Source organism: Macaca nemestrina, chromosome 14, assembly GCF_043159975.1.
Source record: "Macaca nemestrina isolate mMacNem1 chromosome 14, mMacNem.hap1, whole genome shotgun sequence".
Classification (NCBI taxonomy): domain Eukaryota; kingdom Metazoa; phylum Chordata; class Mammalia; order Primates; family Cercopithecidae; genus Macaca; species Macaca nemestrina.
Genome location: NC_092138.1, coordinates 52,409,536 through 52,432,833, shown reverse-complemented (window position 1 = coordinate 52,432,833; position 23,298 = coordinate 52,409,536). Strand labels below are relative to the sequence as shown.

At 35.5% G+C, this 23,298-nt stretch overlaps 2 long non-coding RNA genes across 2 annotated transcripts in view; one reads left to right on the top strand and one right to left on the bottom strand.

Annotated features, from left to right (window-relative positions):
* Nucleotides 1-17,409, bottom strand: part of LOC139358146 (uncharacterized) — a 66,588-nt gene extending 49,179 nt beyond the window's left edge. The window contains exons 1-2 of the long non-coding RNA XR_011612637.1: nt 17,253-17,409; nt 75-193 (exon numbers count right to left, since the gene is read on the bottom strand). This is a non-coding gene — a long non-coding RNA (uncharacterized lncRNA). The remainder of the gene's footprint in view (nt 1-74; nt 194-17,252) is intronic.
* Nucleotides 1-23,298, top strand: part of LOC105498408 (uncharacterized) — an 869,015-nt gene that overhangs the window by 735,993 nt on the left and 109,724 nt on the right. The gene's annotated exons all lie outside the window — the stretch shown is intronic.

Here is a 23,298-nt window from a genome sequence, read left to right as displayed (position 1 = left end):
CTGTGGTTTTAGCATCTCTTACAGGCGTGTTCATATACGAGCAGTGGAAGAGAAAGAAATAATAGTGGACATACCTGCTTCTTAAAGCCCTTGGGTCAAAAATGATGCTTATACCACCTTCTACTCATATTTCTTTGGTTGGAACCCAGTCATATGGCAAAACTCAACTGCACAGGAATCTGAGAATTTTAGCCTGCATGTATATATGAGAAGAAAAGAAATTGGACATTTTGAGACAAGTGGCATTTTCTGCCAAACCAAAAATGAGCAATATTATCTTGCATTAAAGCAAAATTATCTTTTACATCAACATCTGAAACAGCACTAAACCATTTTCTACCTAAAGTTAAAATTAATTTACAATACACATTAATTTTTAGGAAATAAAGTGTAGTTGAGTAAAAAATAAGTGTTCTTTATGATACTTAAATTTCTTCCTAGGTAATACCTGAATAGTAAATTTAGTATATATAACTTATGTATTATATCTATGGTTGTTGAATGATGATTATCTTTTAGCTCAAAGTAAAGGTTCTGAATAGATGCATTACAGAAATTTCTTCTGTAAGTATTTAAGTTCTCAAAGAAAATTTACTTTATTGTTAGTTGCCTGATTCAGAGTATTTGTGAGTAAAATAGTTAAAGTGGCTCAAATACTTGGTAGCAGAAACCTAAATAAAAGTCCGTTTAAATCAAATGTCAAGCACCATCCTTGGGCACAAATTCTTCCCGGGAGCAAAGAGGTTCAGTATGAGAGTTAAAGGAATGTGTTTTAACAATGGCATGTCGCTTTGTCAGGGATGTCTCTGTAATGACTAAGAAGCAGGTTAATAGGATGATTAGAATGAAGGCTAAATATGACAAAAGCACAAAACACTTTCTTCCTGTCATTCCTCTGAGATATGTGGGTGGCAAATATTATCTCTGTTTTGTAGACTGAAAATTGAAATAGTTTAAGCACTCAGAGGCATTTTTACTGACATTCAGATTTTTAAACAGCTGTAGTTTCTTTTTATAGATCTCTAATAGTAATTACATCAGCTTTAGGCTCCTGAAATATTTTCAAATGTCTAAGGTTGTTGAAATAATGAATGTTTCACTCTTCACTCTTTTAAGTTCTTCATAAACCCTTTAACTCTCTTTAGGTACTAAAGTGTTAGAAAAAAATTTCTAATTGCAAAGAGAATACATGAGATTTAGAGGTGTTTTTTTAAAGAGCATTTGTAGGATGTTTCTCATTATTGGCCTTTATACAATTGATAACAAAAATGGCTATTTGACACATTTATCATCTGTGTTTTTGACTAAAAAGCCAAAATGCCCAGAAAAGCCAAATCTTTATTATAATAAATTAGAAAATTGAACATCTAATCTTAAAAGCCCTATAAGTGCTAAGATAACTCTGTAGAAAATTAATCGAACTTAAATTATTTTAATGAATTAAAATCACAGTGTTCAGCAGTCGTGAGTTATATAACTAATACATCCTAACAGCAATTGTTCTCTCTCTGCCAATCGATTGACTGTTGCATAGGGATTCTGTAGATCTCATTTCTGATCACTACAATCATTTCTCAGCCTCCTGTTAAGGCCACACCCTCTCACCCAAACAAATTTCCCTCAATCTATGACAACGATTATAAATATTAGTATCAACTTTCTGAATTAGAAAAAGAGCATGAGTACTGTCTATCCTGATAAGGATACTGACCTATGATCTTCATCTGGAATTCCCTGAAAGTTCACTAAAATTCTACATAACCCAAGCAGATTTGTACAAGAGTATCTAAAACTTCACTTGTTTTTATACGTGTCTCTAGGGGGAATAGATAGAAATGTATTTTATAAAAGTCAATTACTTTATCTCTCATTTATTAGAGATAAATTATGTCACTGTAAATTTTTAACAACAAAAAAAGAATTGTGGTAATAGCAATTTATCTATGGTAATTGTAAAACAAATTAAATTAATTAGAAATCCAATTATATTATCTATGTTGGCCTTCATAGCCCTTCTAAAGCAATTAGTCTTCATCTATCTTTACTTAAGAAATGATGCAATTTAGTTTTATGGCATTTTCTGTGAAACATGTTATATGATATTGCAGTTTAGAAATTTGACATTGTTCAATAATACATTGTGTGTTGCTTTGTATAGAATGAAAATTGTCCAAATAAAAATGTTCATACACATGTGGTAGATATTTAGCCCTCAAAATTAGCTTAATTTGTTTAAGGCTAATAATTGTTAATTAAATTATTTTCATAAGCAAATGAATATTTAATAAACTTAGCTTTCTGGATTCCATTACTATTTTTTTCCCAGGAGCATTTATTTCCCTTCTTTATTTGTTATAATAAACTCCAAGGACGTAAAGTTTTATTATTACAAATAGTGGATAACCCGTTTGGATCCAATTAGCAACACCGATGACTTAGATATTTATTGGTGCTGATTTCATAATTTGTGTTGGAAAGCTATAATATAGAAAGGAAGGAAAGGAGGCAGGAAGGTAGGAAGGAAGAAAGGAAGACAGAAATAAGATGTAAAAATTCTGTATGCTAAGAGAGTTCTACCAAGTGGAATACTGAAAAACAAAAACTGGACACAATCTAATGCCTATCAACTGATAAATGGATAAACAATATGTGGTATATCTGTACAATGGAGTATTATGTAGTGATAAAAATGAAGCAAATACTAACACTTGCTGTGTCATGGGTAAAACTCAGAAATGTTGTGCTACATGAAAGAAGTCAAACGTAAGAGACTAAACATTGTATTGTTGCATCTATTTATAACAACTATACAGAAAAGGTAAATTTATAAAGTAAATTAGTTTTTTAAATTTTTTTTATTTTTAGTAGAGGTGGGGTTTCATCATGTTGGTCTAGCTGGTCTCAAACTCCTGATCTCAAATGATCCGCCCGCCTTGGCCTCCCAAAATGCTAGGATTACAGGCATAAGCCACCACGCCTGGCACGTGAAAGACGTATTTATAGAGTCACGATATTTGCATCTTTTTTAGGACAGAAGATTACGTTCTAAAATATAGTTTCTCAGCATCTGCAACAATTATTCCTTCTTCGTCTTTACCAAATTTAAAACTTGTTTTTGATAGATCAATTTGTGATGTACAAATCAGAAAATTAAGATGTACCCTTTGATTGGCAAAATTACCCCTTCTCTGATTAAGTTCAAAGGAAGCGAACATGTCTATAGAAGCACCTAATGTTATATAGTAAGAATAAAGAATAAAGAGAGAACTGGTTATAATCAAATGTCTAAAAAATGCAAATGCCTATCTGCACAAAAACAAAGACTTGCTCTTTGGGAGATACTGTAGATTATGGTGCAGGAAGATTATAGTGCAAAAACTGGTTTGTTATATTTTATTATATAGAGGAAAGATGGAAGAAACTAATGTTTTACATATATACATACATATAGCTTATTTTTGACATAATATTGAGCATTTTTATTAACTCTAATCTTCATTTTTTAGATGAGAAAAATTATGTTCAGTGAGTGAAATATAATACATGAAGTGATACAGTCTCACTATAAAGGCTCTCATTTCTCACAAAAATAATATAAATAAGGAAAAGTTGAATATTCACTTATTTTTATAAAATGAAAAAATATACATGACAAAATTTTAGCAAATGTCAACAGAACACACTGCAGAGTATTGAAAATGGTATGCTTGGAGCATCATTTTAAAACCCGATTAATTCAAGAAGCATATATGTATTCTTAACAAATCTCTGTTTCTGCATATTTTCTGTTGTTAGTATTGCTGCCCAAGAGACAGTATAGTGGTCTGTATAAAACATCAAAGCATATCAAGTGATTTCCTTGACAGTTAATCCACTACAATAAAACATAGTTATATGCTTTTTAAGGTTTTATAAAAACCTGATCAAACCCGGAACATATGTATTCAAGGTAGTCATCTCATATTCAAGGTACTCATCTCCCATGAAACATTTTCTAAAACACTTAATCAAAATTACAAAACGTGTTCATGTCGTTGTATTAATAAAACTATTTACAGTTATTTCTTTTTCCTTTAGTTTTTAAAGGCTTGAAATATTAAGCTCATAAATACTCTGAAATATTTTACTATTCAGTGGGGAACATTACCAGTGCCATTACCAAAATAGCATAGCAATATTTGGGCAGAGTGTGTTCTGTGATAGTAAGTTTATACATGACTAAAACACAAAAACAATATTTAACTTTCATCTCTGAGCTTAGTGAAGTGGAAACTATGCAATTTTTTCTATCATTATCTAGTAGCTTTCTGACTCTGTGGCAGCTTTTCCATAAAGTGGGTTATATAACCATAAGGGAAAATTTAAGAAGGGAACAGAAAAACTAGAATGTCAAGCCATAAAATTCTCTCTAAGCAGCTGAAATTTTAGAAAAATTTCTTTGGAGCCTTAAATTTTTTTGTCCAGATGAATATTTATATGCATGAGTATCTAGTCATTTTAAAATATGTCACTATTAAAAGCTTTGTATAGAAAGCTACTATTTAAAGCAGAAAATGTGGTTCTCACATTATAAAATCATCAGTATATTAATGAGAATCAATATACTTCTTCTAAAACTTAAAAAAAAATTTTAAGTTTTGCTCCCCCTTGAGGAAGCAAATAGCTTAGCTATGTACAGACACACACAATTGCTTTAAATAGAATAAAATACCTAGGAATACAACTTACAAGAATGTGAAGGACCTCTTAAAGGAGAACTACAAACCACTGCTCAATGAAATAAAAGAGGACACAAGCAAATGGAAGAACATTCCATGCTCATGGATAGGAAGAATCAATATTGTGAAAATGGCCATACTGACCAAGGTAATTTATAGATTCAATGCCATACCCATTAAGCTACCAATGACTTTCTTCACAGAATTGGAAAAAACTACTTTAAAGTTCATATGGAACCAAAAAAGAGCCCACATTGTCAACACAATCCTAAGCCAAAACAACAAAGCTGGAGGCTTCACGCTACCTGACTTCAAACTATACTACAAGGCTACAGTAACCAAAACAGCATGGTACTGGTACCAAAACAAAGATATAGACCAATGGAACAGAACAGGGCCCTCAGAAATAATACCACACATCCACAACCATCTCATCTTTGACAAACCTGAGAGAAACAAGAAATGGGGAAAGGATTCCCTATTTAATAAATGGTGCTGGACAAACTGGCTAGCCATATGTAGAAAGCTGAAACTGGATCCCTTCCTTATACCTTATATAAAAATTAATTCAAGATGGGTTAAAGACCTAAATGTTAGACCTAAAACCATAAAAACCCCAGAAGAAAACCTAGACAATATCATTCTGGACATAGGCATGGGCAAGGACTTCATGTCTAAAACACCAAAAGCAATGGCAACGAAAGCCAAAATTGACAAATGGGATCTAATTAAACTAAAGAGCTTCTGCACAGCAAAAGAAACCACCATCAGAGTAAAAAGGCAACCTACAGAATGGGAGAACATTTGTGCAATCTACTCATCTGACAAAAGGCTAATGTCCAGAACCTACAAAGAACTCAAACAAATTTACAAGAAAAAAACAACCCCATCAAAAAGTGGGTGAAGGATATGAACAGACAGTTCTCAAAAGAAGACATGTATGCAGCCAGCAGACACATGAAAAAATGCTCCTCACTGGCCATCAGAGAAATGCAAATCAAAACCACAATGAGATACCGTCTCACACCAGTTAGAATGGCGATCATTAAAAAGTCAGGAAACAACAGGTGCTAGAGAGGATGTGGAGAAATAGGAACACTTTTATACTGTTGGTGGGACTGTAAACTACTTCAACCATTGTGGAAGACAGTGTGGCGATTCCTCAAAGATCTAGAATTAGAAATACCATTTGACCCAGCCATCCCATTACTGGGCATATACCCAAAGGATTATAAATCATGCTGATATAAAGACACATGCACATGTAGGTTTATTGTGGCACTATTCACAACAGCAAAGACTTGGAACCAACCCAAATGTCCATCAATGATACACTGGATTAAGAAAATGTGGCACACATACACCATGGAATACTATGCAGCCATAAAAAAGGATGAGTTCATGTCCTTTGTAGGGACATGGATGCAGCTGGAAACCATCATTCTCAGCACACTATTGCAAGAACAGAAAACCAAATACCACATGTTCTCACTCATAGGTGGGAATTGAACAATGAGAACACTTGGACACAGGAAGGGGAACATCACACACTGGGGCCTGTTGTAGGGTGGGGGATGGGGGGAGGGATAGCATTAGGAGATACACCTAATGTAAATGACGAGTTAATGGGTGCAGCACACCAACAAGGCACATGTATACATATGTAACAAACCTGCATATTGTGCACATGTACCCTAGAACATATAGTATAATAAAAAAAATAAGAATTTTAAGTGTTGCTCCCCCTTGAGGAAGCAAATAGCTTAGCTATGTACAGACACACATATATACATCAATCTTGGGGTCATACGTTATTTCATATATATATATATATATATATAAATATATACCATATATTGAAATATATTTTATATATTAAAATATAATTCATATCTATAATAAATGACAGGTGGCATCAAAATTGATTTATCACAGTGTACAAAATAAAATATTGCAAATAAACTTTGGTGTTAATAGTGGTAAATTTATGAAGGAAAATCCACATCAGTTTGCATGCCAATAATCTGTCGTTTTTAACTTCATCAATATTAGTTAAGATGTGTTCTATGAAATATATGGATAAACATCAAACAAGAGTGAAAGGGGATTCTGGGAAGTTGCTGGCAGGGGTCATAGTTTTTCAATATCCTTGGATCCCCAGACAAAAACAGACTCAGCAACTAAATGGGAAAGTCAGGAATTTATGGGCAACCTGTTAATAAAATTTAGTTATGAGGTGCCTGATGGACCCCAAAATAAGTGAACTGGAAAAAAAAATCCCAATAACAGCCAGAAGTCCAGCCTACTATCACTGTCTGGAAGAGAGAAAGCACAAGAAAGCAACTGGGAATCTGAAATACTTGAGAATGGAAAAAAATCCAAATGATCAACAGGTATTTATTTTAAACCACAATGGTGTAGATTTTAGTTGTGTGCAGCAACTAAAATTGGAGAGTTTTACATACTGGAAATGTGGGTAAGTGCAAGTGTGTTTAAGAAGATGTGAAGGGGCTGAAACAATCATCAAAACTGAACCCGGCATGGATCATTCCAGAATAGCTAAAAGACATTAAGACTACGGTACAAAACGTGAAAGAAGGGAAATAAGAATTCTACAACATTCGAAATGAGACTATGCAACTCAGGATATAATTAGAAAGGATCTTTCTGGTTATGAAAACCAAACTAGAGAGAATGAAAAGAAAAAATAAATATAAAAGACTGAAACCTTTATAGAGATAGTCAAATGGATGAAATTTTTAAAAATCAAAAAGAAATTGAAAATTGTTTTAAAAATTGATTTAAGTAATGATACCTTTTTTATACCTTTTGAGATAAGTAATAATACCTTTTTTTTTTTTTTTTACAGAAGGTAGTAAAAATAATCCAAAATATGTAATAGTTGTTTTCAGGAATAAATACAAAAACAAAGGAACACAATAAATAAAACCAATTATAATTTAAGTAACTTTCCTGAACAACTAAATAAATTGCGGTAACATCAGTGAAAATGGCTAAACAAGGAATTATAAAAGACTGTCGCCGCACAAAAGAAGTGAAGAAACTGGTAAGCACTGTCAGAAGCAACTTTATTAGCACTCTGGAAAAACTAATCATAGGTTTCTAATAATCAGGAAAATGCTTAATTAAGGGAAAAAAAAAAAACAAAAAAAAAACCAAGAAACTAGATTCTTGGTAGTATGTATTTGTGGCGTTTTAATTTCTCTGGGCAGCTTCCCCGACCTATGCAGCAACCTTGAACACAACAATTCTCATATTTGATATAGGTTATAGGTACCTAGCACTAGGGGGAGCAAAATAAATCTCATCTTCAAGAAAGTATGACTGTTTGTTTTGATACGTCTGCTGGCTCCCTGAAGGACCACTAGGCTTGTCTTTATTTTACTGAACTCTGAATTCTCCCGGTACTGAAGTGGCTACTAGGAAAAAAATGGTCAAAAATATTTTAAACAAATGCATTATTAATTGCCACCTAGGGCAAGGGATAACTGTTGAGGTAAACAATAGACAAAGCTAAAAGTTTGGGAGGAAAGCTTAGAAAATTAGATACTTCTGCTAATAAGGGAATTGAAAATCTTCCACATACTACTGGAGCCTCTGAGGCTACAATATACATGTTCAGAAAAAAATGTGTTAAGGCCCCAAGCTCTCAGTGTGGCTTGAATTCTACTCAGTCAGAAGTAAAGCATTAGGAGAATTGCAATCTTCCTGTCTGAATGTGAAACATGTGCTCCAACACAGAAACATGTAGGAATTGTGGGAGTTACAATTCAATATAAGATTTGTGTGGGGACACAGCCAAAGCATATCATTCGGCTCCTGGCCCCACCAAACCTCATCTTCTCACATTTCCAAACCAATCATGTCTTCCCAACTGTGCCCCAAAGCTTTAACTCATTTCAGCATTAACCCAAAAGTCCACAGTCTAAAGTCTTTTCTGAGACAAGGCAAGTCCCTTCCACCTATGAGCCTGTAAAATCAGAAGCAGGTTAGTTACTTCCTAGAAACAATGCGGGTACAAGCATTGGGTAAACATAGCTGTTCCAAATGGGAGAAACTGGCCAAAACAAAGGGGTTACAAGGCCCCATGCAAGTCCATAATTCAGCGGGGCAGTCAAATCTTAAAGCTCCAAAATGATCTCCTTAGATTCCATGTCTCTCATCCAGATCATGCTGATGCAAGAGGTGGGCTCCCATGGTCTTGGGGAGCTCCTCCCTGTGGGTTTTCAGGGAACAGCCTCCCTCCCAGCTGCTTTTATGGGCTGGCGTTGAGTGTCTGCAGCTTTTCCAGGTACCCGGTGCAAGCTGTTGGTGGATCTATCATTCTGGTTCTGGAGGATGATGGCTCTCTTCTCAAAGCTCCACTAGGTGGTGCCCTAGTAGGGACTCTGTATGGGGGCTCCAACCCCACATTTCCCTTCTGTACTGCCCTAGCAGAGGTTCTCCATGAGAGCCCCTCTCCTGCAGCAAACTTTTGCCTGGACATTTAGGCATTTCCATATACACACTGAAATCTAGGCAGAGGTTCCCAAATCCCAATTCTTGACTTCTTTGCACTGGCAGACTCAACACTATGTGGAAGCTGCCAAAGTTTGAGGCTTGCATCCTCTAAAGCCACGGCGCAAGCTCTACATTGACCCCTTTCAGCCACGGCTGGAACGACCGAGACACAGGGCACCAAGTCCCTAGACTGCATACTGCACAGTAACCCATGGGCAAGCCCACGAAACCACTTTTTCCTCCTAGGGCCTGTGGTCTTGTTATGAGAGGGGCTGCTGCTAAGACCTCTAATATACCCTGGAGACCTTTTCCCCATTGTCTTGGGGGTTAATGTTCAGCTCTTTGTTACTTACGCAAATTTCTGCAGCTGACTTGAATTCCTCCTTTGAAAATGTGATTTTCTTTTCTATCGCATTGTCAGGCTGCAAATTTCCAAACTTTTATGCTCTGCTTCTTTTGTAAAACGGAATGCCTTTAACAGCACCAAAGTCACCTCTTGAATGGTTTTTTGCTTAGAAATGTCCTCTCTCAGATATCCTAAATCATCTCTTTCAAGTTCCAAGTTCCACACATCTCTAGGCCAGGGGCAAAATGCTGCCAGTCTCTTTGCTAAAACATAACAAGAGTCACCTTTGCTCCAGTTCCCAACAAGTTCCCCATCTCCATCTTTGACCACCTCAGCCTGAATTTCATTGTCCATATTATTGTTAGCATTTTTGTCAAAGCCATTCAACAAGTCTCTAGGAAGTTTCAAACTTTCCCCACATTTTCCTGTCTTCTTCTGAGCCCTCCAAACTGTTCCAACCTCTGCCTATTACCCAGTTCCAAAGTCACTTTCACGTTTTCGAGTGTCTTGTCAGCAGTGCCCTACTCTACTGGTACCAATTTACTGTATTAGTCTGTTTCCTTGCTGCGGATAAAGACATACCCAAGACTGGGCAGTTTACAAAAGAAAGAGATTTAATGGATTTACAGTTCCACATGTTTGGGGAGGCCTTACAATCATGGTGGCAGGTGAAAGGCACGTCTCACATGGCAGCAGATAAGAGAAGAGAACTTGTGCAGGGAAACTCCGATTTTTTAAAACCATCAGACCTCATGAGACCCATTCACTATCATGAGAACAGTGCAGGAAAGACCCTCCCCCATAATTCAAACACCTCCTACCAGGTTCCTCCCATGACACATGGGAATTGTGGGAGCTACAATTCAAGATGAGACACAGCCAAACTATATCTACAGGGAACAATTTTCAAGTCATTCATGAAGCCAATGTTATCTTCCCTTCTAAGGCAGAAAATGACACCATTAGAAAAGGAAATTACAGACCAATATACCTTATGAATGTAGGTACAATAACCTCCAATAAAATACTAGCAAATTATATTTGGCATTATATTAAAAGGATTATACATCATAACCCAGTGGAATTTATTTCAAGAATGCAAAAGTGGTTCAACATATAAAAGTCAGTGAACGGCCAGGCGCGGTGGCTCAAGCCTGTAATCCCAGCACTTTGGGAGGCCGAGACGGGCGGATCACGAGGCCAGGAGATCGAGAGACGATCCCGGCTAACACGGTGAAACCCCGTCTCTACTAAAAAATACAAAAAAACTAGCCGGGCGAGGTGGCGGGCGCCTGTAGTCCCAGCTACTCGGGAGGCTGAGGCAGGAGAACGGGGTAAACCCGGGAGGCGGAGCTTGCAGTGAGCTGAGATCCGGCCACTGCACTCCAGCCTGGGTGACAGAGGAAGACTCCGTCTCAAAAAAAAAAAAAAAAAAAAAAAAAAAAAAAAAAAAAAGTCAGTGAACGTAATATACCATAAAAATCCATCACAATTACATCAATTAATGTAGAAAAGAGATTTGAAAAAATCCGAAACTCCTTTACAATAAAAAACAAGCACACAATCAACTAAACATAGAAGAAAACTTCCTTAAATCAGTAAAGAGTATGGAAAGGTTTACACTAATTTCTGCAAGGGTTTTTAGGTGTGGTTCGAGCTAAAAACAGACCCAGTTGTCACTGCAGTCCCAGTTTCATGAGAGCACCTGTGAGCAGCAAAAGGCGCTCCAGTATCTTTACTACTTGAGTGAGTCTCAGAGACAGAACACTTGTACAACAAGGCAGGCAAAGCACCTTTATTAGTGATAGGCACCCAGTATAAACAGAAGCCAAGGAACCCTGATGAATCAGTCCCCCAAGTCTCACAGGAAAGCTGCCCAGACACATGGAGCTTCTTCTGTTCATGTGCCAAGTCATACTATATCTGAAGGATCATGAAACTACTCAGCTCTGGGTTTTATACACTGGACACAACTTGAATTGTTGAGCTCAAGCACTGCAGAATATTCTGTTCTAGAGGAAACAAGGACATAGTCCAGGTTGTTTCAAACATTTCTTCATTACTTTAGAAATTTACATTTTCAGTAGAATCTGCATAAAAGAGGGGGAAAAACCTACTTTGGTCAGTCAAGATTATTCAGGGACTTGTCTTCCTGTGGTGTATTTATGAAAAACTAACAGTTAACATTATACTTAATGGGTAAAGGTTAAAAGATTTCTCCTAAAGATCAAAAACAAGTCAAGGATGTTGACTCTTGCCAATTCTATCCTACATTGTACTGAAAGCTCTAGCAATGAAATTATAAAGGAAAAAATAAAATATATTTAATTGAGAAAAAAATAAATAAAACTTTCTATCCAAAGGTCATGTGATTTTTACACAGAAAACTCTGAAGATTACATGTACAGAAAAAAATAGGTTAGAGTGAATTAACACATTTAACAAAGTATCAGGATATAAGATCAACACACTAAAGTGAATTGTATTTCTATACATTAGCAATTAGCATTCCAGTAAGGAAATTAATGAAAAATCCATTTAAATACTATTAAAACCCTAAAATACTTACAAATAGATTTAATGAACAAGTTACAAGATATGTACACTGAATACTATAAAACACTATGAAAGCAGATTTTAGAAAACCTAAATAAATTGAAAGACATCATGTGGTATGAATTGAAATATACAATATTGTTAAGATTAGTATTCTCCCCAAATTGATGTATCTGGGCAGTTTTCCTGAGACTTGGGGGACTGATTCACCAGGGTTCCTTGGCTTCTGTTTATACTTGGTGCCTATCACTAATAAAGGTGCTTTGCCTGCCTTGTTGTGCAAGTGTTCTGTCTCTCAGACTCACACAATTGATACAGATTGAATGCAATCTTTATCACATTTACTACCTTTTTGTAGAAATGAACATGCATATCCTAAAATTCATATGGAATTTCTTCAAGGAACGCAGAATAGCAAAACTCTCTTGATAAAAAATAATAGAGCTGGGGACTCATACTTCCTGATTCCAAAACTTACTATAAATCAACAGTAATCAAAACAGTGTGATACTATCATAAGAACAGATATAGAAAACAATGGAATAGAATGGAGAATACAGAAAATTGGCATCTATAATCAATTTATTTTTGACAAACATGCCAAGAAAATTTTTTTTTTTTGAGATGGGGTCTCACTCTGTTGCCCAGGCTGGAGTGCAGTGGCACAATCAAGGCTCACTGCAGCCTCTACCTCCCAGGCTCAGGTGATCCTCCCACCTCAGCCCCCTGAGTAACTGAGACAACAGGCACATGCTGTCACACTTGGCTAATTTTTTGTAGGTACTGGGTTCACCATGTTGCCCAGGTTAGTCTTGAACTCCTGGGCTCAAGGGATTTTCCAGCCTTACCCTCCTAAAGTGCCAGGAACAGAAATGAGCCACTGCTCCCAGCCCCAAGAAAATTTTCTATGGTTTGAATGTGTCCTCCAATTAGCGTGTGTTGGAAACGTAATCCCTAATGTAATAGTGTTGGGAGGTGGGGCCTAATGAGAGGTGATTAGGCCATGAAGACAGAGTGAATGAATTAATGCTGCCATTGCAAGAGAGGGTTTGTTATTGCTAGGGTTTATTATTTAGCCATTATTAAAAGATTCTGGCTGTTTTCACTCTCTCCTTTTATTCTCTCTCCCCTCCTCTTTGCCCTTTCACCATGGGATGATGCAAAAAGAAGGCTCTCGCCACATGTAGCTCTTTGATCTTAGATTTCCAGCCTCCAGAATTGTGAGACAACAAATTTCTGTTCCTATGAATTTACTTAGTCTGTGGTATTCATCATATAGCACAAAATGGACTAAGACACTATTCAACTGGGAAATAATAATTTCAACAAATGGTGCTGGAACATCTGGATATTCACATACAAAAGAATAAATTTGGACATCTTTTTCATGCCACTGCAAAAATCAATTCAGTGTAAGAGCTTAAACTATAAAACTCTTAGAAGAAATGTTAGGTAAATATTTATGACCTTGTATTTGGCAATGGCTTCCTAGAGATGACCCAAAAGGACAAGCAACTAAAGAAGCAACTAAAGAGTATCATAATTAGAGCTAACAAAATTCAAAATGTTTGTGCATTAAAAAAAACTATTAGGAAGGTGAAAAGACAATTCATAGGAGATAATATTTGCAAATACCCAAAATATGTGAATAACTTACATAATTCAACAAAAAAGAAAGCCAAATTTTAAAATGGGCAAAAATATTGAGTAGATATTTATCTGAAGAAGATATACAAATGGCCAATAAGAGCATGAAAAGATGCTCAATATCATTACTCACTGATGAAATGCAAATTAAAACCATAATGAGATACAACTTCACATTCATGAGGATGCCATAATTTAAAGAAAAAAAAAACAAGAAAAATACATGGATATGAAAAAATTGCAATTCTGTATTTCTGGTGGGAACACAAAATGGTGCACCTGTTATGGAAAAATTTGATGATCCTTACTATTCCAATTACTGCTAAATATCAATGGGAATTGAAAACAGGTATTAAAAGAAAAGTTTGTACCTCAACATTTACAGCAGCATTATTTATAACAAAAATGTGGAAATGACCCAAATGTTCATCTAATGATGAATGGTTATATTAAATATTGTATATGCATATAATGGAAAATAACTTAGCCACAAAAAGGAAAGAAGTACTGACACATGCTGCAGTATGGATGAACCTTGAAACATTATGCTAAAGAAACAATGACAGACATAAAAGTCCACATATTGTATGATTTCATTTATATGAAATGTACAGATTAATCAAATTCATAGAGGCAGAAAGCAGATTAGTGGTGGGCAGGGGCTAAGAGCAGAGTGGAATGAGAAGTGGCAGCTTAATGGCTGTCAGGTTTATTTTGGGGTGATAAATTATTCTTGAATTAGAAAGTAGTTGTGGTTTTGCAACCTTTTGAAGTACTAAAAACCACTGAATTGTACAACTTAAAAATGGTTAAAGCTGTGAATTTGATACTAGTGTAAAATAGAACTTACATAATAAAATGCATAGCTGCATACCTGAAAATACTGACTACAACAACCAACATTGAGTCATAGCCTATTAAACTTAGTTGACTTTATATAAAACTCATTTAGGCATATAAATAAAAAGAACAAATCACAAGAAAAAAACAGATTGTTACCAGAGTTTTAATAGCAATATTTCATATTAGAAGAAAGTTGAGATGTTTAAGATACTCAAGGAAAGAAAATGGGAGCCCAACATTTTATAACTAGAAATAGGGACATTCAAGTGAAAAGGCAAAGTGATTTTTAACAGTCAAAACTCAAGAAATATGATTTCTATAAACACTTCTTGAGTAATCCGTGTAGAATGAAGTTCAGACAACAGAAAAGTAAAAAGACACGAACAGAAGATGTAGTGATCAGTATTATGTATATATTTATTATAGAACTAAATGAAATAAAGGTTAAATAAATCTAATATGTAATAAGATATTTATCTGACAATACATATATAGCACAGCTATTATAATTGAGTTCATTTGGGTATTTTATAGTTTTTCAGGTGAGATGGGAAAATTTATGGACATAAAGTCAGCTCTATTAATCTCATATATTTTAACATTTTTTGCATATTGAGTTTTATCTCCTTCTTAATTCTTAATATCATTTATTTGTTCTTGCTTTCACTTTCTTTGTTTCCTTGCTCAGTCTTGCCTAAGGTTTATGATCTTTATTAGTTTTGGCAAGGAACCAACTTCTGCCTTTGATGACACCCTATTATATTCTTCCCAATAATTTCTGTTCTTTGTTGTTTCATTTCTTTTAGTTTCTTTGCTTTTCCTTTTCCTTTTGTTGTTGTTGTTGTTGTTTCTTAAGTCAATTACTAGCACATTAGCTTTTAGCCTTTTAAAAAATACCAATAAGCCTCTTAGGGCTATAAATTTTCCTCAAAAATCACATTAGCTGCTCTCAAAGTATTGGTGAGTGTTACTTTAACTATTGTTAGTTTTCCATTGTTAGTTCTCTCTTGGGTCTGCTCAAGCTCCAGACCTCCCCGTATTTTTTCCTGGTGATCAGCCCAGGAACTGTTAAAATCCAGCCTGTAAGTCCCTTACAGATGGTAGATATCTCTAGAGGTAAGCTTGACTCCAGCTTTCTCTTAGTGCTATATATCGTCTCTTGTCACTCGTATTCTCTGAGGGATTCACTTGAATTCTGCTACATATTTGAAAATATTATATTATGTAAAACATTTTTAGGTACTTTTACGGAAGTTTCTCTGTCCATCTCATACAGCATCTTATCAAAAATAGATGTTCAGCAATTATTCCTATAAATATCTTTTTTGTTGTTTTTTTGAGACGGAGTCTCGCTCTGTCACCCAGGCTGGAGTGCAGTGGCACGATCTCGGCTCACTGCAAGCTCTGCCTCCTGGATTCACGCCATTCTCCTGCCTTAGCCTCCCGAGTAGCTGGGATTACAGGCGCCCACCACCATGACCAGCTAATTTTTTGCATTTTTAGTAGAGATGGGGTTTCACCGTATTAGCCAGGGTGGCTTTTATGTATATTGAGTTTTATCGATCTCCTGACCTCGTGATCCGCCCGCCTCGGCTTCCCAAAGTGTTGGGATTACAGGCGTGAGCCACCGCGCCCGGCCCTCCTATAAATATCTTGATACTCTGAACATCTAAAGGGAAGAATTTGTGCCTAAATGATCCTATTTCCTAAGTTTGAAGGCCTGACATACTGCACTATATTTTGAATTGTGACTAAATGAATGTGTGTCTGGTTTCGACAAACATTTAGAAACCAAATTAAGAAAATCTATATCTACTAAAGCTCACTTATTTTAGAATATGAACACATGATTTACATTCTCAGCCTCATTTTAAATAAACATTCTAGAATCAAATTTTATTAGAACTATTTTTACATAATAAAACAGCAAACCTGTTTGATTTCTTAAAATACCCTTTAGAAGTAGCTTTTCAAACAGATTAAACTCTAAATACCACAAAGAGTTTCTGAATATTTATTTGGAAGTGCAACTTTAGGTATTGTTATCTTCTGCCTTTATCAATACTAAAACATCAAAGAGAAGAAAAATACCCTTACCACTTAAGAAACTAGGGAGAAGAGGATAGTTTTCCATGGCTGCAACACAAAGTTTATTTAAAACACACACACACACACACACACACACACACACGTGCACACACACATACTCCCTATGTGGACACAGACACAATTTCTTTGTTGGAATCTGCCCAGTGTACAAAATTAAGTCCTTTATGTTAGCCAAAATACTATAGCACTTTTAATAACCATGATTCTTTATGTCTAATCTAAGAGATGGGACCTCCAGCCAGCTCAATTCACTGATATCCCACTGTGGTTGTGAATCGCCACTGACTCAGATGCATACCCCCCAGTGTATCCCTCACAACACATTTTCCTTAGCTTTTAAAATCTGACAGATCAATTGGGTACAATTGCACAGGTGGAACATTTAGGTTTAAGTTTTTTTTTTTTTCATGTTCTTTCTGTCATTTTCCCCTGAATCATTAGTCTTATTCTCCCTGCTACTAAAGGAGAATTATTTCCCCCCAAATCTCCTATTTCATTTATTTTATTCTTACATTGTCTCCTTCTCTTCTACCTCTTTCTTCCACTTCCCTCTTCTTCCTTCTAAAATACCATGTATCTTCTTTTTCTCTTTTTCTATTTGCTTCTCTGCTGTTCTCTACAGTTGTTTGATGCTAGTATTGAACTTTTCGCTTCTTTCCCTTATCAAGGTTAAATTTAATCGACTTTGTGAGAGGATATACAAGATGTCCTTCTAAATCTTGCTTCCTGTTGTCAGTCTGAAGGGGAAAAACAGCTTCAGTTGTTAAAAGGTCTAATTTCCTTAGAAGCTTGAATTGTATTCCTTTAAGTTTTGTCCTAAAGCAGATTCATTTGACTTCTAATTGATAGGTCCCTGTGTTGGTCAGACGTCAGTTCTTCTTAGAGCCCAGAATAACTTTTCTCTACTTATTGCTGTTTTGGTTACTCTTTATGCTTTGTCATGTCCAAGTCACAATGCACTGACTTCTATTGACAATGGGTCTCTCTGTTTTTCTCTTCACATTTTCCATGCTGAGTGGTGTTTTCTGGATAGGGTGACTCTATACTTTTTTTATCCTGCAAAGAAATGGACGTGAGCGATCCAATTAGATAGTCACAATGTCTGTAATAGATATGTTAGTTATGAGCAGTATGTATGATGTTTCTAGGATTCTTCAGAGAGAACTGAATTACCAGCTCTGTCCTGATGCGGTTATTGTACATGTACCACATCCTTACAGCTGTTCTAAAGAGGATTCGTTTTAGTCATAGGACTAAAAGTTTGGATGTTTTTGAAATTTTAAACCTTTTCTTATGTATTATTACTATCTAACATATACCGGACATCTACCATGTGCCAGGCATTGTTCTAAATGCCTTACACTATTATATCATTTAATCTCCACAGAGACTCTGTGAAGTTGATAAAATTGTCTATATTTATACCTACAGAAATGGAAGCACAAGGAGAAGTCTGAAGTCACACTCCATAGGAACCCTAGTGGTCTAGCACCAAGTCCTCAGGCTTAATTATTCTTCCACAGCGACTTGTTTGGATAATCATGGTGACCTTGATTTGGGGAATTTAACATTTATTGTCATTTAATTTTATGACTGGTGAGAATTAAGCAGTTTGATTTTAGGTTTCTTGATATTTCCCAGCAATGACGCCCAGTTTGCTGCTTTACAGGGCAGCACATTTGACTTCTCAAGATAGCATGGGGACATTTAGACTTTATTAATAGAAAAGCAGTCATAGTAATTTTATTAATGCAATATTGTTAAATTTTAGTAGGAAAAAGCAAAAATTGGGTAAGTCTAAGGAAAATTACATATAGCTATTTAGACAGTCTTACAATCTCACAAATAGAACTGTAAATAAAAACAAAAGGTGAAAATATTCTTTATGCAGATAATCCCAAAATGTATTCTAGCACTTATTAAATGTGTTATACTATTACTATTTGATGATCACTGAGCAAGGTACAATGAGGAGAGTGGCATCAATTGTAGGAGAACTTTCAGAGGGAGGGCTTTATGAGTGTCACCTGTGTATAGAGCTGGTCACTCTCATTCCCCTCTCAGAAGTGTGAATGATGATAAAAATACCTCAAAGAATCTTTATGGAATGTCATTTAATAATAAATTCCAATGACCTCTCTAAAATCCATTTTTATCGCAGTGACTCTGTGATCAGAAATATAAGAAATGCAAATATGGATAAGATAGGAATGAAAGCAGTTAAGTGAAAATGGCAATTGCTCTGGTGGCCAAATCAAATAGCACAATATAAAAAGGGTCAGATTCATTAAGTCCTTCATTAACCAGCCCAGTGGAGTTGCTCCCAGTTCCCCATTGTCAACCGCCTATTCAATGCCAGGGATAGGCATTCTGACAACAGGATCTCATCAGCATCCTCCAAATATTTGAACTAATGTTCATTTTAAGACTTACAATGTAATAAAGAGAGATATTTAAATCTCAACGTTATTTAGAATTTAAAAGATGACTTTCAAATTTTTCCCTTAAGGTCTCCATTTTCATTTGCTGCCATCCTAAAAAATCTTATAAATTACTCATCAAGAAGTGATTCACAAGGTCACCCATTCCCAGATATCCAAAGAGCAGGGCAGGCAAAAAAAAAAAAAAAAAAAACTACTCTTCTCAATTAAGTCAACCTCAGAGTTCCTGGAAAGCTTATTGACAGTTTACCCAAATGGCTATGGCAGTTTTAATGCCTTGGACTGTTTCCAACTTGCCCTTCAGTAAATGAATGAAATTTGGACAAGCATGAATTTGCAGTATTGTCATTGGCAGGGAGAATGTCAACGTATTTGTCATTCCAGAAGAATTACAAATCCCTGATTATAGCTCATCTGTGTCTACTCAGAGAAAGTCAGAGGGAGAATGGAAGAGCTCGGACATTGAGAGAAGTGGATAATTTTCTGTTTTAATGAAATAACAAAAGTCTGAGTTTGAGCCTTAGTCATCCAGGAGTTTATCTTTGTATTTCATCTTACTTGTTTCTATAGCCAGAGAATTTAAGATACATAGTGTGATCCAATGCAATTTAATGAATTGCTGTCCCACCACAATAGCTGCAGCAGTTTATCCAGACTCTTCATGAATACATCCAGTGACAGCATATCCCATCATGAAAAAGAACTACTCATTTTTCTGCTTTATATATCTAACAGTTTAAAAATAAATGAGAGCTTTCCTATTTTTGAAAAACTTCCATTCAGCTTAGTAACAACCCTAGACATACCTCATATATGTGGACAACCTTCACATATTTGGAAATAGTTGTCAGTTAGCCAGTTTCAATGATCCACTTCCCTGTGGCTAAAATCCTCAATCCTAATTCAAATTCTTAATATTGTTTTTAAATCCTTCACTACCCTGGTCACCCCCTTGGACACGATTTTGTTGTACAATAGCTTGCAACAATGTGGTATACTGCACAGTAAGAAAGAGAAAAGCAACCTCTCAGCCAGGAGGAGCCCTCACACTCACAGTAAGGCTGTGATGTTCTTCTGTTGTACATAGATAATTTACAGAATTATTTATGCAAAACAACTTTAGACAAGTCCACTCTGTGATCATGGTGGATTAAGTTAAAACCATTCTATAGATATTACAAAGAAGTACAAAATATTCTTTGTCCTAGCTAATATGAATGCCTGCTGAATTTTTCTTTTATTTTTTCTTTTTTTTTTTAACCAATTATAGCTTTAGTCTTACTTCCTTCCTCCAATCTTCTCAATAAGAGAACTATCGCAAGAACAGAAAAACCAAACACCGCATGTTCTCACTCATAGGTGGGAACTGAACAATGAGATCACTTAGACTTGGGAAGGGGAACATCATACACCGGGGCCTATCATGGGGAGGGGGTAGAGGGGAGGGATTGCATTGGGAGTTATACCTGATGTAAATGATGAGTTGATGGGTGCTGACGAGTTGATGCATGCAGCACGCCAACATGGCACAAGTATACATATGTAACAAACCTGCACGTTATGCACATGTACCCTAGAACTTAAAGTATGATAATAAAAAAAAGTCAAAAAAAAAGAATTATTAAAATACCCCGTCATGGAACTGACATTTGGGTAAAAGTAAGGTTAAAAATTATAAGCAGTCATTTGATATATGATATGAGAGATTAAAATAAAGTTGTAATAATATATTATTACTATTATTATTACAAACAAAATAATAAAATCAGAGCTAGTATTTATTCATTGAGTGCTTGGTCTGGATGATGGCAGACCATGTGATAGACAATTTACCTACATTACTCTTTAACATACATGATTTATAAAAGAAGTATAGTTATCTCATTTTACAGATTAGAAAAAGTGAGGTTTGTGAAATTAAGTAGCTAGCCCAAGATCTCTCTGCTAAAATTAAATTTTGAATCCACGACCTAAAATGTACAAGCCAAAATTTTATTGCCTCAGTTCAAGGCAGTAAGTAGGACTGATGTTCTTGCAGGAGTTGCATCTAACCAAGGAGGGATCCCTTTTGAAATTTGTTTGACCAAAAGATGTGATGTCTTTATTGGGCATTCTCAAAAAGTTGTCTGCGTGCCAACTATGAATCCTCTTAGTGCAGGAGGAATCCTGCTGGTCTTAGCTTAAAGATCACTTTTTGAAGAATTTCCATAAGTTTAAGCATTTAAAAATTTTTCTATTAACTCTCAGTTCCAAATAGATGTGCCAATTCTTATATGCCCAGTATCAACTAGAAGACTGTTCTGTATCAGCCAAGTTGTAATGTTGTTTCATCCCTCACTAAACTCCCACTGTCTCACCAAAAGTTGGAAATATTGGTACCCAGATTCTACTGTGTAACTAATCAAGATGATTGTTTGTCCCTGTAATCCTACTTTGACCAAGAGGATGATGCTATTTTATAAAAATATTTTCCGGTCTACCTTTAGAAATTCACATATTCTTCATGGTGATTTATATTGATTAAAAAAAGAAGGACAATATTCCAGTCATACTAGGTAGGAAAGGTTAGGAGCAAATTGCCCACGAAACACACAGATTTGCCTTCATGAAAAGTCTCAAAATTACAAACATTACAAAAATGACAAAAATAACTACCAATGTATCAAAGGCACTGGGTGAAACTCTAATGTTAAGACTCCACGTCTTTCTTAGAAAAACAAAAGAAGCAACATGTGTTATTCACCCATTCCAAAAAATATCAACCAACTCTGTCAGTAATTTCAGGAAATAGCTAATATAGACAATATCAATTTCTGAGAAAGAAAAAATTTAGTTGTGTAGTCACCAAGACAGTAACAATTTGTTTTTGGCTCCCATTTTGTGCCAAATGGTGCCCACGCTAAATGCTCTGGGTATGGAAATCACTCTCTGTGAATATTCCTTAATCATGTATGATAAAAGACGGCTACAGGCAACTGACTCCCTCCAAAGTGTGAAAATAGTAGTACAAATTAGCATAAGGCCAATGATCTGTGAGAAATTAGAAATAATGTTATAGGCAAGTGAGAAATGAGTTTACTAGATGCTGAAAAGAGTGCCAAGCTAAACATCATACAATAAGAGATGTTACATATAATTACATAGCTTTATAGATTTTCATTTTAATATAGCTTCCATTTATTGTATGTTGCATGAAGGCAAAGACCATGTCAGTCTTGACCAATATTGTATTACAGTTCTCTAAGAGAACAAATGAGTGAATGGAAGAATGGAAATCTCTTCCAGCCCTGTTACAATATACATCTATTATTTGGTGTGCCTAGCATTCACTCCACATTTATCTCATAGCAGGACTTCCGTTTTCCCAAGGGACTTACAAGTTTCCTACTCTCAGCCCACTATTGAATTAGTCTTATTAGGTGATTCTGTGTTAACTCATTAGTACACTCCATCTCTCTGGATACAGAAACTAAGTCTCGGGGATTTGTGGAAAACTTTTAGGCTGGAATTTTTGGTTGTAAGAAAACCTGTGTATTTTAAAGGTTACCATATGGTAAATTCCTTGCTGAGAATGAAGTTAATATAGACTAAGAAAAAGCAACCAGAAATAGAGAGTGCATGCACACATGCACACGCGCACACACACACACACACATATGCACTCTCTCACTCACTCACTAACTCAAAGTAAGAGAAAGGAAAAGATACAGAGAGAGCATTCTGGTGAATTTGGTTTGTTTTGGCCATTCTTGCACCTTGGTTTTCTGAGCAAATAAATTATTTTTTATGCTTGAATTATTTGCGGTAGGATTAATTTTAGTCGTAATAAAAAAAGAGTTAATACACTCTTCTCTGTGCAAATGGAGAAACAAGTACAGAGGAGAAAAGTGCCTTACACTTTCTTAGGTGCAATATTTTATAGTGAAAGAATTACGACTAGGACCATGGTTCTTAAACTTCCAATTCTTTCTACCATGCTCCATTGCCTTTATTAAATAATGGATTTGTTAAAGACATGGAAGATTAAGAAAAGAAATATCACAACAACTTTCTTGGAGAAAATAACCAAAAATCTACCAATTCCATAGGATGGTCTCCTTTTTCTCACTTACATTCC